At 36.5% G+C, this 12,108-nt stretch overlaps 1 protein-coding gene and 1 long non-coding RNA gene across 3 annotated transcripts in view; one reads left to right on the top strand and one right to left on the bottom strand.

The window, feature by feature from the left end:
* Window positions 1-12,108, bottom strand: part of pou2f3 (POU class 2 homeobox 3) — a 54,407-nt gene that overhangs the window by 37,123 nt on the left and 5,176 nt on the right. Inside the window, exon 1 of one of the 2 annotated variants that reach the window (XM_015012666.2) lies at window positions 8-359. The exons of the other annotated variant lie outside the window; for it this stretch is intronic. The gene's annotated coding sequence lies outside the window, so the exon portion shown is untranslated. Of the gene's footprint in view, window positions 1-7; window positions 360-12,108 lie in introns of those variants that run through there. 2 annotated transcript variants of the gene reach the window in all.
* LOC106904517 (uncharacterized) lies at window positions 10,218-10,949 on the top strand. The gene is made up of 2 exons (XR_015765231.1): window positions 10,218-10,562; window positions 10,682-10,949. It is a non-coding gene; the product is annotated as an uncharacterized LOC106904517 (long non-coding RNA).

The following is a 12,108-nucleotide window of genomic DNA, read 5'->3' as shown; positions in this document are numbered from 1 at the left end:
TCCAAACCTCAGAGTTGCATTGTGGTGTCAAATCCTGTTTGTGTGATGTTCTGTGGGTTTTGGTGATGAGGTAGACGCTGTGGACCCAGGTTATGATGAATAATGGTAGTTTTAATGCTGAACAATGAAAAGCACAGAGAAGTCCAGGCAGCACAGGTGAGGATAAAAGCAAGGAACTCAAACACTGGTATTACTGGTAGAAAACAATACAACGTATTGTCTATGCTAGACAGCATAGACAAGGAGCTGACAAGGAGCAGGGAACACAAGTGGGAATCTTTGGTGTAATCAGGGAACATAAGACACAGCTGGGAACAATCAAGAGCAGACAAGACAACACAGGAACTAAACTGACACACAGAAAAACCAAATCCTCACAATATCATTAAAGATCATAAACATAAAAGGCTTTGGACTATTGCCTTATTAAAAGAAAAGAGGCAATTTCAAAATTTTTTGGACAAATTTTTAACATGCTTGACTTATGGTCAGGGGCCGGAGATAATCATTTCAAGGGCCACACATGACTCCAGGCCACAGTTTGGACACTCCTAATCTAAACCAACCAGATGTCTTATATTCTTTTTATTTTCACGTGATGGGTTGACCAGAGATCTGTTCAAAGCTTGTAAAAATTGTTTTATAACTTCCTCCCTGACAGGTATGCTTTGTCATCAAGATGTTTGCTCAATAATGTTCTTAAATTCCTGAGGCTTTCACAGAATTCAGTACATTGTATAGTATTGCATTATATTAACTCTATCAACTACTTAGCTCACCTTTGAAAGGTTTTGTATGCACTAAGGGCACCAGGTTAAAAGAGGATGAATACAAAAACATGTTACGCATAAATCTAATCAAAATTTATTTAAGTTTGCAGCTGCAATAGGAAAAAATATCAAATATTTTCAAGTATGAATAGTTTTGCAAGGCTTGTGTGTACAGTTAATGGAGAAATCCTTAAGCACAGTAAAAACATTTAACATGTGAATCAATTATATAATTTTAGTTCTTTTCTGAGAAACCCCATCAAACTTGTACAAAAATTAATAATTTCAAGCCTTAAGGTTAATTATTTTACTCTAAGTTAAAAAAATATTTATCTTGTTTTCTAAACTATAACACAGAATGTGATGTGTTACTAAACATGTTAATAAATATAACAAAAACATGTAATATATTGGTTAATGGTGGTAGTCTATGTAAAGCAAACTATGAGGATTGGTTTTTCTGTCAGTTTAGTTCCTGTGATGTCTTGTCTGCCCTTGATTGCTTCCAGCTGTGTCTTGTGTTCCTTGATTACCCCTTGTGTATTTACTCCCACCTGTGTTATCAGATCCCTGTCTATGCTGTCTAGCTGTCCTTACCGTCTGTTTATTGTCTGTTATTGTTTTCTACCAGTACTACCAGCATTTGAGTTCCTTGTCTTTATGCTCACCTGTGCTGCCTGGACTTCTCTGTGCTATTTGTTGTTCACCCTTAAAACTTCCATTATTCATCAATACCTGGGTCCACAGCGTCTACCTCATCACCAAAACCCACAGATATACAGATTTCATTAATAAATTGATTATTGTTGAGTAGATGCTAAAATTAAAAAATAAATCAAGTTTTGCATTTTTAATTTAATATTTTTAGTGGTCCACATGTGGTGTAAATTTGCCAGTTTTGGCCCCCAGGGCAAAACATTTGAACAGCACTGATTTAGATCAAAACATTTTCATGTGCTAGAATGGCCTACTCAAAGTCCAGACCTAAATCTAATTGAAAATCTGTGGCAAGAGAAAAAAACTGATCATCACAGATGTTCTCCATAGAATCTGACTGAGCTTGAGTTGTTGAGATAAACCTCAAAAACTCGCAGTTGTAACTGTAGTGAAAGGACATGTTGACTCAAGGGACCTTGAAACAAATGATTGCCATACTTTTGATATTTTTATTTCTGAAAATATGTCTGGATTTCCTTTCAATTTGCACTATTTTTTGTTAGCTATACAGATAAAATTCCAGTAAAACACATCAAAATGTGTTTTGATGTGTGCAAAATGTGGAAAAGTTAATATTGCAAAATGTGGAAAAGTTCAAGGAAAACAAATACTTTTATTAATAAATTTTAAAAAAGTACTTTTGTGAAGATTTCCAACTACATGTGTGTGAAGAGACAAATGACAGAGTACAGTGGTACAAAGGTTTGCTGGATAAGCTTGCATCATTTGAATGTCAAATTGGGCTTATTGGGCTGTGTGTGAGAGACAGAGAGAGCAAACGAAAGAGGCAGAGGGCAGGTTTAAACACAAAATGCAAATACACTTATAACCCCCTACCACCCTGAACCAACCCTTCTTTCCCCCTGCGGCACAGCCAGTTTCACAGCCAAGGTTCCAGTATGGAAATGACCAGAACATGCAAATCAGCTAAGAGTGCAGGAAGCCTAGTCCTGTACACGCATGCACACATGCGCGCACACACACACACACACGCGACTCGAGATAGTTACACATCAGTGCATAGACACAAAAAGTCACTAAGAAAATTTAATAAATATTTAGTTTTGTCAAGAAAAATCTGTTGGTTTAGGCGAACCATTAAAAAACCCAAACTGGTTAAAAAAAGGAACAGAAAGTGTCACATTTTTTACTTTCACACATTACTTATATGAATTATTGCCCAAAGAGTCTTGCCTTTCTGTAGATTTTGTCAAAAACTTTTTCTATATTCTTTTGAAAATGTCTTGAACATTTCTTTCATTTTGCTATAGACATTGGTCACTTTTCTTCTCATTAGCTTTATTTTTACCTCTGCATTTTGGATTACTCAGACACAATGAACCAGTGACATGTAATGTTTAACAGTCAAACTGTCAAGAAATCATTTTAAATTTAAACCGTAGGTCTTTTCTTATTAACAAATATACAGGAATATAGATTGTTCTAATTTCTGAATCTATGAAAAAATATTAGAAACACACATATAATATTTAGCACCAACACACCAGTCATGGAAGACCTATTGGTAGACAATTTTCTAAATGAGACAACTTCCAGGTAGTTTTTTGTGCATATCCCTTCTTCTTTTGTCCCTGAATTCATATCTCATAATTTTTAAGCTGTTGCCATTCTCAAGTAAAGGGAATGAACAAATAATGAGAAAAAGTAGCAAAAGTCAAAATAAAAACTGTAAATGCCTCCCTTTGCTATTTTGTACCCACACATTGCTACTCCTACCCAAATAATAAAGTGGTGAATAAACCACTTTATATTGTTTATCATTTTATCGATCTTTGCAGTAAAGTATTTTTAATAAAAATAAATAAAAAAATACAAAAATTTCCAGTATATTTAATTTGAATTGATATTATTCTGTTCAGGTTTTAATGTACAGCCACTTGCCATTCTTTTGTCTGAACCAGACAAAAGATCCTTTTTTTTTACTGGAGACAATTTGTAAACTTTTGTAATCAATTTGTAAAAAAAATCCTTGAATGTTCATTCTGCAGAGGTAAAGCACAACCCACATATGGCGATCTGAGTCCTTGACGCAGCTGTCACAGGTTCGAGTCCTGACCTGATGACCTTTGCAGTATGTCTTCCTCCTCTTTCATTACCCACTTTCTTGTCTAACCACTCTAATCTAGAGTCAATAAAACTTTAAGAAAAAAACTCCAAAAGTACAAAAGCAACTCTGAAAGCATTTTGGAAGACACAGTTTGATTCATTGTGTTGGCACAGCGTGTCGCGTGACAAGGAGATGAGCACGAAAACTGCTTCACGGGCTGAACCACCAGTCCACTAACGCACCATCTAACCAGGAAACTTTATCAGTGCCGACAAAGTCAGCATGTTGCGATGTAAATGCACACGATGCACATAATGCTTCGGAACAATTCATTGAATGATTCAAGTATCTCGATTATTAAAATTTCTCAAGGAAAATTATCTGCCTTGAAGCTTTGTTAAATTGTGTTTTATTATTTACATTTTAAAATAAAGCCAAATGACGCTTCTCTTTCTCTCAGACATTTGGATACTCCGGTGTCTCTCTTCGTAATGTGACGTGTTGACCCAAGCAGAGCGCTTGAGTGGGCAGGCCAGCCTTGAGCCTCCTGCATGGCTGTTTGACTGGCGCCGCTGAGCCATGTGACGGTGCAACAACTAAAGACGAGAGAGGGATGAGAGTGCGCTGCACTGTGCTGTGTGACACATCGTAGCGGTACACTTACAGACCGAGAGTAGATTTTGATGAACCCATATGTGCAGCAGTCTGCGTGCGGGAAAGACAAAAAGCTTGAGTATCGATCTTTTTACATGAGCAACGTTATGCTGCTAACAGCATAGCATTCAATTTTCAACTTTGGTATGGGAGGATTTTATCGATTGATGATAATGTCCCAGTTTTTATCGTTTTCGGGGGACCAATAAGCATCCTTAAAAAGACTGGGGCGATGCCTATGGCAGTCTTTCTCCTGCAGCCTACTGGCTGGTTCAGAGCGAACGGCGGGGAAGAGCACAGCCGTTGTACTTATTCAGGTGAGCGGATAGATTGAACACTGCGGCCTGCTGCGCTGCATTTGATGTTCTATTTTTGCGGACGAACCGGAAAATAAATAAGAAATGGGTGGCAGAGTACATTGTGGCGGTACATAGTTGGTAGATGTGTTTCAGAGTGTGACGAACGAAGATATGAAATTCTATTGCTAACATGGACACAAAAGCTATAAAAAGCTGGGCAAGGTGAGAGTTCATCTGTTAAATTGACTGAAGATGAATACATAAACTAAAAGCTGAATTATAGACATTTTTCATTGGCGTATTTGTGAGCCTGGCTCTTTATTATTAAATTGGATATAATTTTTTATATAACTTTTCTTCAGGTTAACTTAGAAAGTCAGCTATTATTGTTACAGGTTCATTTTCTAATTTTCTATAAAAGTAATTGTTAGAAATGCTCAAGTATGAAAAATTGGACTGATGTTGATATCGGATAGTAACACTGCTGTTATGTTAGACTTACCAACATTTTATTTGATCAAAATCCTTTTATCCAGTTACTTGATTAATTGTAAGAATAATCAATAGAATACTCAATTACTAAAATATTTGTTTACAACAACCCTACTTTGTTCACAAAAATATATAATTCTCACAGCACGCTCACCGTGCACCTCTAAAAGCGTGATCATGGCTTCAAATTGAACTTAACACAGCTAATGCTGTGGCTTTTAAACTTGACTCATACCTTGATAAATTCTTCAAAGAATCATGAGTCCTCACAGGGGATGATATAAATGTCCATACAGGTCAGCTTGTGTCCAGTTAGAGTGAAAGCAGGTGCACATCATCCCTGCCGAGGTAAACTTCAGAGATCAAACAGCGCATGGGCCAAGAACGGTGCCAGCTCCCTGTTCAAGAGATCAGCTATAAAAACTATAAATCCATCTTTCAGGAACAATTCTGCTCTGCCAATAAAATGCTCTAAGCTGGTCTTAAATTACATTTAAAGCGTGCAAATCTGGTAATATATTGCTTCATTTATCCTCTTTCTTTTGTCAGTTCCTGATTAGTAATCTCACTGATATGGCTTAAAAATTCTTAAAAATGTCCAGATTTTCCGTGCTTCTACCTAAATTAGGTCCATTTACATCTTAATTTTTAACTCTTTAGTTATTACTTCTTACTAGAGATGTGCCGATCAGGTTTTTTCCTACCGATTCAGATTCCGATCACGGCCGATCACCGATACCGATCACATAAATATTTTTTTTAATCATAAGCACTACCGGTTCCATTATGTGGAAAAAGGAACCATGAATTCACCTTAATTTAGACAAAAACTTGTTTTTAATAACTTTTTCCAAGAAGAAAACTAAACAAAACAACCATTGTGCAAATTGTACTGTTATCGGTAATACTATCTTTAACAGACTAAAAACATATGAAGGGTGTATAGAAAATGTATGGATGGCTTAACTTAATAATTAAGAGGGGGAAGACACGCAGGAAAGGTCATCTGGCTGGAATCAAACCTGGTGGAACTTGTCATGACATCAGACATAGGATACAAATGCAGCATTGAACTTAGTGTGTGTTTGAGTCTTTGAGTGTGTTTTGGATGAACTGAAATCCAAAAAATAGGACAGTAAAAGGTCCTAAATCAGATCTTTTTATTATTACTATTTATTTATTTTTACATTTTAACCAGATGAAGCTAAAGGCCTCTTGTGGAGTTTTTGATAGCACATCTTTACAGACAAAAGGTTTATATATATATATATATATATATATATATATATATATATATATATATATATATATATGTATATATATATATATATATATATATATATATATATGTATATATATATATATATATATATATATATATATATATGTATATATATATATATATATATATATATATATATATATATGTATATATATATATATATATATATATATATATATATATATATATATATATGTATATATATATATATATATATATATATATATATATATATATATATATAAAGTCCAAAATGTATTTAATCCGTGCACAATTTTGGCTTAATTACTGCTCTGACTATGTTGTTCTTTCAGCAAATTACCTTATGTTCCGACTATAAGGCGCAATGGATTATAAGACGCATGGTCATACGGTCAACAAAAAAAACAGGTAACGGAAACAAAACAGTAAGTTTAGTTTAACTTTATTCGACTATATAACAATACACTCACGTTATTTTTTATTCTTCTTCCACAAATCCATCAAAGTCCTCGTCTTCTGTATCTGAATTGAACAGCTGGGCAATTTCACCATCAAACATGCCAGGTTCCCTCTCATCATTGTCGGAGTCAGTCTCGTTGCCAGGTGGCTGTTCAGCAATGATGCCGGCTTCCGCAAAAGTTCGGACAATAGTTAAGGCAGATACATTAGCCCAGGTATCTACAATCCGTTCACACATGGTGGCGTAACTCGCCCGGCGCTGCCTCCCCGTCTTAGTAAACGTGCGTTCGCAGTCTGTCGTCCATCACTCCCACGCCGCTCCTAACTTATGTTTGAACGCCCTGTTTACACCAATGTCCAGTGGTTGGAGTTCTTTTGTTAATCCTCCCGGAATGACGGCAAACTCCGAATTAGTTTGGTTCACTTCTTTTTTCACAGTAGCAGTGAGATGGGCGCGCATGGAGTCACAGATGAACTGGGACGGTGATGTGTGGAAAGACCTATCTGGTCTTTACCGGAGGCGTATGCTGCAGAACTCGGAAAACAATTCTCTGATTGGTTTATCTCTGCCAGCGTACGTACTGTTCACTTTACGTCTCTGTGTCAGGGACAGATTTTGGAATTCGGTGCACACATAAGGCGCACTGCCGATTTTTGAGAAAATTTAAGGCTTTTAGGTGTGCCTTATAGTCCGGAAAATGCGGTATCTTTTTTAGAGTCTGTATACTCCAGTCCATGATTAATCCATTACTAAATTTGTTTATGACTACTTCAATAATTGATTAATATGATTAATTGTTTCAGCCCGAGCCTATAAATATTCAAATGTGGTTGGAAAATTGTTCAGGTTGATCCGGTTGGCCAAGCAAGCATAATTCTCAATACCAGGCTTAATCTGAACTAATGGCACAAAAGTGTCTAATATTTCTGAGCGAAATATTAGACACTTCATTTCATGTTACAATGACTCTGCAACATGAAATATTCATAAAATGATGTGCATTGAGGGGGAAGTGATGAAGTTTTAATTGCAGGTTTATTCCCAAGAGCTCTGAATTTTTCCTCTGAATGTGACGCCAAAGCACAACTGCACAGCTGTGGTTCAATCCATTCTTGTATTTCAGGGAAAACACGCTGTTAAAATTCTCCAGAATAATTGTCTAGACTCGAGCAGGTCATCTTATTTGAATAAACCAGCCTCGCATGTGGTTCTGGATACGAGCCACTGCTGCCTAGTTTTAGAGTATGAATGACACATATTGTTGCTTCGCGTGACAGGACAACTTTTTCTTTTTTTTTTCCTCTTTCTTTCTTGCATGCTGTTTTCATGCCATGTGGCCATGTGGGTTTTCTCCGTTTTTTGTTTTTTTTTACTTCCTCCCACATTTCAGAAACACGCTCACTTTACTGGTGATTCAAGCTTGGCCTGAGGGATCATCAGTCAAACAGCCTTTTGATGGACAGGTTACCAGTTTAAGCTCCAGCAGGCATGTCATTCTCAGAGCAAGATCAAAGTTGTAAGGAAAAAATAAATAAGAATTTTAGGGCAAAAAAAATTTACATCCTGCTTGACCTCAATTACAATGAAAAAAAATAGCCAACATTAAGATTTTCACTGTTTTAGCTTTGTTATCACCATTAGGTTTTTAAAATTCTCAAACATTTTTTTAATATCAAAGATCATGTGAGGAAATTCCAGAAAAAATGGTTTTAAATGAGATAGCTCCAAGTGAAAAACTTGGAAAAATACATTATTAGGGTGTTTCCACACCTGATAGTCTGGAAGACTAGGTTTAAAATCATTTCAGTGCATATATTAATATTTCAGCCATGGTCATAGTGGTCATCATCAGCCAACAGAAGCTGCATTTCCAATGCATGCAAATGTTTGTCTATATTCTGCTAAAATGAAAATTTCACAACTGCAGTGTTTCCATAAGAAAGTAATTTAAAATCTAAAATTTAAAGGCTTGTTCATGCAATAAGTTATTCAAAATCATGGCAGAAATGGATGTAAATAGTTACATGAGATATATTTATAATTCAGCCTCAGACGAAACGTCAGCATCTTATTCAGCCGTTGGGGTGACAAGCTCCTTATACTTGCACAAATTCAAAAATGTTAGATTTCCAGTGTAAGTGTTGTATGTTAAAATACAGTGTTAATTCAACAACATGAGTGTTAGTTTCCCTAAAGAGTTTGAGCTACAGGTGAGGGATGCAGCAGGCCACTACCCCAGAAATAGTTGGGACCCAGATCATACCTTCAAGAACTTAATTTTTTATTACAAGAACTGTAAAATGAGGCCCTCTGCAGCTTATATAATAGGATGCCCCATTTTGACTCATGGTTGCTAAAAGACCTTCCCAGACTGACTGATTTTAATGACATAGTGGGTGTAAAATATTGAATAAAATGTTGTGCTACATTAATGGCTTTATTTTCACTCTTACATTTAACTTTATGACACACAAAACTACAAATGAATCGTCCTTATTGTCTCCAGGTGCATTGTGGGTAAAGCTTGTCACCAACGTCATCATCAGTCACAAATGGCAAACTAGCTAGAGCATTTCTACGGATTACTTTAACATGTTTTGAATTTGTGTTGTTTCATCATTAGTGACCAGTAGCCTGATGTTTCTGTTCTTCTCTTGGTTTGTTGTATTTCATGTCAGATGGACTTAAAAATGACATAGTAGCTCTCTCTGGTGATGACACTTGTTAGCTCTGCTGTTGCGGGCATGTCCATGTTTGTAAGGTTAAATTATCATGACCTTTATTATTTGGGCCTGATCATTAGCCCCGCCCCCCGGCCAACACCGTCTTGTTCCGCTCCTGCGCCACATGTTTGCCTGAGGAGCGGAGGCAGCAGTATGACGTCTTGTCTGGAGCTTATAACAAGGTAAGTTCCATGTTAAAATGATCATGTTTTTGACTAATTTTTATGGAGGCATTAATTTTCCATATACACAAGAGTATCGATACAAAATTCACTTAACGTACGTTTATTGGTTTGGATATCACGGTATATTCAACTGTTTATTATCTTAACCGAACATTAAAACTGTCAGGAAAATCTGGAGGCCATTTGAGTTAACATTATTTAGCTGCGGGGTCGTTTTCTTTAAGTTTTTGGCTGTAGACTGCAAAACGGGGGACTGGCTGTGCTGGATCATTGGCTTGATCTATGCCACAGGCGTCAAACTCCAGTTCTGGAGGACCACTGTCCTGCAACATTTAGATGTGCTGCTGCTGCACCACACCTGGATACAATAATTAGGTGATTAGCAGGACTCTAGAGAACTTATCTACACAATGAGGAGGCAATTGAGCCATTTGACTCTGGTGCTTTGAACCTGTGGCACATCTAAAAACTGCCAAAATGTTTTTTTTTTTTTAATATATATATATCATTATTCGTATGTCATGTTGGTGACTGAAACCTGTTATGATGACTTCATCACATTTCTTCAGACAGGTTGCATGACTTTTTTAATGTTGTCCAAAAATGTTTCTATAAGCTGACTAATTTCTTTAGTAATTATTTCTTAATTTTTTTATGCTTTATCTTGTAAACCGGGTGGGCAGAGTAATTTGAGTGAATATGATGGTGACACACACAGAGATGGGTCTGATTAGTTTTGCTTACACTTCTTTTTAAAATATTTATTTATTATCCTAATGTTTCTGCTATATTTCCTGTTTTTCCTTCCAGGCTGGAATAAACAGGGATTCTTTTGTTGGTTCATGTTCTTCTTCCTACGTCCAAAGGCCACAAGAAAAATGCCAAAACAGCTCATGTCAAACTGTGGACCATGTTGTCAGATACGTGCAGGTATGTGTTACTCAAATGATCCTAGGTCTTTGTAGAAGCACTTTCTTATTGGCTTTGTTTGCTATTTGAATGTAGCTGTGCTCTATACAGTTAATACATTTTATTATTTGTCTTCTTAGCATTTTGCCAAAGATGGGAGCCAGTGTTAAAGCCTTCCTCATTGGTGTGGAACCAGGACAGCCCTTCCTCCTGCATGTTGGCGAAAACAAGAGCAGCACCAAAGACACTTCACCATCAGTGATCACAAGACCATCCATGGCTGCTTCCAATGAACGTTCAAAGCACACTTCACCTTCAGTGCAAAGTACCATGAATGAATGACCTTTGTTGTATATTGCTGTCAGTGCTGTTTGATGTTTTGAAATAAAAGTAGATTACATACTGGAACTGGTGCTGGTCTAATGTCTTTTAAAATGAATTTGGGGATTATTGATGGCCTGTAGTTTCTGGGAAAAAAAGTTTTTAATTGCTCTAGTTTATTTGGTAGTAAATTGACAAAAAAAAGTGGGAATAAGAAAAGGAGAAGACCAGGAAGCGAACCCACGACAGCCACAATGAAAACTAGAGCGTCCTATGTGGGTTGTGCTTAACCCCTGCACCACCTCAGTACACCCTGCCAGTAGTATTTTAAAACTCAGATTTCTATGTTGATATATACTTTGCACTGTTTTGTGTTAGATTAGTACGTCCATAGTGTTAACTTCCGACTAAATACACTAGTGTTGGGTAAGTCAACACTGTTTGTTTAATTTCAACTACTGTGAGTGTTGATTCAACTATATCACAAATAACACTTTCAAAAGTGTAGTTTCTACACCATCCAGAGTGAACCAATATAGACACTTTCAAAGTGTTGAATTCAACTCTGTAGGAGTTGAGTGAACACTTCCAAATTTGCTGTGTGGAAGCGTCTGTGTATGTGGAATTTTGGAGGAAATTCTGTGATTTGACAGAAGAGGTATTGATCAATCAATCAAGTGTATTTGTTTAGCACATTTCAGTAATATAAAACACAGAAAAAAATACAGCAGATGCAGATGTAACATAATAACAGTATCTTTAAAACTATTCTCTGAGCTATAGGGAGCCAGTTCAGGGACTTTAGAACTATGGTGGTGCTCTATCTTCCTGATTTTAGTGAGAACACAAGCAGCAGCGTTCTGGATCAGATGCGGCTGTCTGATTTTTTTTTAGGGAGACCTGTGAAGACGCTGTTGCAGTAATCAATGCAACTAAAGATAAATGCATGGAGATGTTAGACCTCTAATTCTGGAAATATTCTTCAGGTCAGTTTTGTAACTGTCTTTATGTGGCTCTGATGGTTCAGGTCAGAGTCCATCAATGCACCTAAATTTTGGCCTTGATCACTAGTTTCCAACTGTAATAATTCAAGCTGTACGACTCTAGATCGTTCCTTTAGGTCCAAAGATAATAACTTCAGTTTTGTTATTGTTCAGCTGGAGAAAGTTTTGGCACATCCACACATTGATTTGTTCTCAGCATCTGTTCAGAGATTGGATGGGTTCAGAGTCACCTGTTGACATTG

This window comes from Poecilia mexicana, unplaced genomic scaffold, assembly GCF_051168715.1.
Source record: "Poecilia mexicana isolate PSO_F unplaced genomic scaffold, ASM5116871v1 scaffold_14, whole genome shotgun sequence".
NCBI classification, from domain to species: domain Eukaryota; kingdom Metazoa; phylum Chordata; class Actinopteri; order Cyprinodontiformes; family Poeciliidae; genus Poecilia; species Poecilia mexicana.
Note: the sequence above shows the minus strand (reverse complement) of the source record. Positions and strands in the feature narration are given on the sequence as shown.